This window comes from Lissotriton helveticus, chromosome 1_1, assembly GCF_964261635.1.
Source record: "Lissotriton helveticus chromosome 1_1, aLisHel1.1, whole genome shotgun sequence".
Taxonomy (NCBI): Eukaryota; Metazoa; Chordata; class Amphibia; order Caudata; family Salamandridae; genus Lissotriton; species Lissotriton helveticus.
Genome location: NC_136057.1, coordinates 237448357 through 237452844, shown reverse-complemented (window position 1 = coordinate 237452844; position 4488 = coordinate 237448357).

The following is a 4488-nucleotide window of genomic DNA, read 5'->3' as shown; positions in this document are numbered from 1 at the left end:
ACCGGCAGTTGCGAGGTTATTCCAACCTCGTTGTGGGCTGCAGGCAGTGTCCTCGTCGCCCCTGCTCAATGGACTTCTGCAATCGGAGGCTGAGGCGTCATAGGAGAGCTGAGGAGGCTCTATTGTGGACAAGCAAGCTGCCAAACAGAGCATCACATTTTGGTTTGTTTACACGGATTCACTCTGCTCCAATCCCGCACTCACGCACAAGGGAATCCACGGTTTTCCACCCCCACCGCACCAACATCCTATGTCCACTTACAAGGGACTCTGGGACATGTAGTCTTTCCCACCACGCGGGATGCTGCACAGGTGTGCTGACACCAACGTAATTGGGGGAGGTGCGGACTCGACAAATCGGGTTCAAAAGAGAGGCGGAACCTGCAGCTTAGTGACATTTTCCTGTGGAGGCTTCGGGCGCTGAAGACGGCACAACACCAGCCAGAAATGCATCCGCCATTATCCACAATAAAAGCCTCCAAAAGTTTCCCCTGGGTCTCTGTTCTCTCTTTTCAAGGAAGGAGTTTATGCCGCACATATCTACGCGTCAGCCTGAGACGCCATCGCAGAGCACCCCGCCTCACCTTGGGTTAGGACATCACAGGCTTGTGCTGATTTCAGCTCCTCGTCGTACCAAAGCAATTTGGTTGGTCCTTCACCCGCCCCTGAGCGCAGGAAGAAAACCGGCAGTTGCGAGGCTATTCCAGCCTCGTTGTGGGCTGCAGGCAGTGTTCTCGTCGCCCCTGCTCAATGGATTTCTGCAATCGGAGGCTGAGGCGTCATAGGGGAGCTGAGGAGGCTCTATTGTGGACAAGCAAGCTGCCAAAGAGAGCATCACATTTTGGTTTGTTTACACAGATTCACTCTGCTCCAATCCCGCACTCACGCACAAGGGAATCCACGATTTTCCACCCCCACCGCACCAACATCCTATGTCCACTTACAAGGGACTCTGGGACATGTAGTCTTTCCCACCATGCGGGATGCTGCACAGGTGTGCTGACACCAACGTAATTGGGGGAGGTGCGGACTCGACACATCGGGTTCAAAAGAGAGGCGGAACCTGCAGCTTAGTGACATTTTCCTGTGGAGGCTTCGGGCGCTGAAGACGGCACAACACCAGCCAGAAATGCATCCGCCATTATCCACAATAAAAGGAATGTATGACGTTAGAACGAATTCCGTTGCAACGCATGCCTTTACCACGCATGCGTTACAACGGAATTCGTTTTCCACGCTTAACCTTTACCTCGAATATTCCTTTACCACGCATACATTTACACCGTTTTTGTTGTAAATGTATGCATGGTGAGGGCATACTCTTGATAAAGATTAAAACTCTCCCCTTACATTCCCCCAGCCTCATTCGTTATATTTACCCTTAACCCTTAATATATATGTATATATGTATTTTACTAAAATACCCCTTACCTTTTAACTCGCCTTCCATCCATCTTCTCTGGTTACGTCGGACGTACGTCGTTAAGAGGAAACGGAAGTTACTTTCCGTTTCTTCCCTAACGACGTTGATAGCTTCGGCTTTAGCTTCGGCTCCTCAGGTTAGTTTTATTTTTTGGGGGGGAGACCCCCCCAGCCCCCCTTTTTATCCCAGCGCGTTATTTTTTTTTATGGGGGAGAACCCCCAAACCCCCCTTCGTTTTTCTTTTCATTTACCACACATGCCTTTACTACGTATTTCGTAGTAAAGGTATGCGTGGTAAAGCCTTTATTTGTAACCACGCATGCCCTGTAGTGCATGCGTGGTAAATGATTTCGTGGAAACGGCTTCGTTGTAGAGGCCGTTTCCCCAATAAAAGCCTCCAAAAGTTTCCCCTGGGTCTCTGTTCTCTCTTTTCAAGGAAGGAGTTTATGCCGCACATATCTACGTGTCAGCCTGAGACGCCATCGCAGAGCACCCCGCCTCACCTTGGGTTAGGACATCACAGGCTTGTGCTGATTTCAGCTCCTCGTCGTACCAAAGCAATTTGGTTGGTCCTTCACCCGCCCCTGAGCGCAGGAAGAAAACCGGCAGTTGCGAGGTTATTCCAACCTCGTTGTGGGCTGCAGGCAGTGTCCTCGTCGCCCCTGCTCAATGGACTTCTGCAATCGGAGGCTGAGGCATCATAGGGGAGCTGAGGAGGCTCTATTGTGGACAAGCAAGCTGCCAAACAGAGCATCACATTTTGGTTTGTTTACACGGATTCACTCTGCTCCAATCCCGCACTCACGCACAAGGGAATCCACGGTTTTCCACCCCCACCGCACCAACATCCTATGTCCACTTACAAGGGACTCTGGGACATGTAGTCTTTCCCACCACGCGGGATGCTGCACAGGTGTGCTGACACCAACGTAATTGGGGGAGGTGCGGACTTGACACATCGGGTTCAAAAGAGAGGCGGAACCTGCAGCTTAGTGACATTTTCCTGTGGAGGCTTCGGGCGCTGAAGACTGCACAACACCAGCCAGAAATGCATCCGCCATTATCCACAATAAAAGCCTCCAAAAGTTTCCCCTGGGTCTCTGTTCTCTCTTTTCAAGGAAGGAGTTTATGCCGCACATATATACGCGTCAGCCTGAGATGCCATCGCAGAGCACCCCGCCTCACCTTGGGTTAGGACATCACAGGCTTGTGCTGATTTCAGCTCCTCGTCGTACCAAAGAAATTTGGTTGGTCCTTCACCCGCCCCATAGCGCAGGAAGAAAACCGGCAGTTGCGAGGTTATTCCAACCTCGTTGTGGGCTGCAGGCAGTGTCCTCGTCGCCCCTGCTCAATGGACTTCTGCAATCGGAGGCTGAGGCGTCATAGGGGAGCTGAGGAGGCTCTATTGTGGACAAGCAAGCTGCCAAACAGAGCATCACATTTTGGTTTGTTTACACGGATTCACTCTGCTCCAATCCCGCACTCACGCACAAGGGAATCCACGGTTTTCCACCCCCACCGCACCAACATCCTATGTCCACTTACAAGGGACTCTGGGACATGTAGTCTTTCCCACCACGCGGGATGCTGCACAGGTGTGCTGACACCAATGTAATTGGGGGAGGTGCGGACTCGACACATCGGGTTCAAAAGAGAGGCGGAACCTGCAGCTTAGTGACATTTTCCTGTGGAGGCTTCGGGCGCTGAAGACGGCACAACACCAGCCAGAAATGCATCCGCCATTATCCACAATAAAAGCCTCCAAAAGGTTCCCCCGGGTCTCTGTTCTCTCTTTTCAAGGAAGGAGTTTATGCCGCACATATCTACGCGTCAGCCTGAGACGCCATCGCAGAGCACCCCGCCTCACCTTGGGTTAGGACATCACAGGCTTGTGCTGATTTCAGCTCCTCGTCGTACCAAAGCAATTTGGTTGGTCCTTCACCCGCCCCTGAGCGCAGGAAGAAAACCGGCAGTTGCGAGGTTATTCCAACCTCGTTGTGGGCTGCAGGCAGTGTCCTCGTCGCCCCTGCTCAATGGACTTCTGCAATCGGAGGCTGAGGCATCATAGGAGAGCTGAGGAGGCTCTATTGTGGACAAGCAAGCTGCCAAACAGAGCATCACATTTTGGTTTGTTTACACGGATTCACTCTGCTCCAATCCCGCACTCACGCACAAGGGAATCCACGGTTTTCCACCCCCACCGCACCAACATCCTATGTCCACTTACAAGGGACTCTGGGACATGTAGTCTTTCCCACCACGCGGGATGCTGCACAGGTGTGCTGACACCAACGTAATTGGGGGAGGTGCGGACTTGACACATCGGGTTCAAAAGAGAGGCGGAACCTGCAGCTTAGTGACATTTTCCTGTGGAGGCTTCGGGCGCTGAAGACTGCACAACACCAGCCAGAAATGCATCCGCCATTATCCACAATAAAAGCCTCCAAAAGTTTCCCCTGGGTCTCTGTTCTCTCTTTTCAAGGAAGGAGTTTATGCCGCACATATATACGCGTCAGCCTGAGATGCCATCGCAGAGCACCCCGCCTCACCTTGGGTTAGGACATCACAGGCTTGTGCTGATTTCAGCTCCTCGTCGTACCAAAGAAATTTGGTTGGTCCTTCACCCGCCCCATAGCGCAGGAAGAAAACCGGCAGTTGCGAGGTTATTCCAACCTCGTTGTGGGCTGCAGGCAGTGTCCTCGTCGCCCCTGCTCAATGGACTTCTGCAATCGGAGGCTGAGGCGTCATAGGGGAGCTGACGAGGCTCTATTGTGGACAAGCAAGCTGCCAAACAGAGCATCACATTTTGGTTTGTTTACACTGATTCACTCTGCTCCAATCCCGCACTCACGCACAAGGGAATCCACGGTTTTCCACCCCCACCGCACCAACATCCTATGTCCACTTACAAGGGACTCTGGGACATGTAGTCTTTCCCACCACGCGGGATGCTGCACAGGTGTGCTGACACCAATGTAATTGGGGGAGGTGCGGACTCGACACATCGGGTTCAAAAGAGAGGCGGAACCTGCAGCTTAGTGACATTTTCCTGTGGAGGCTTCGGG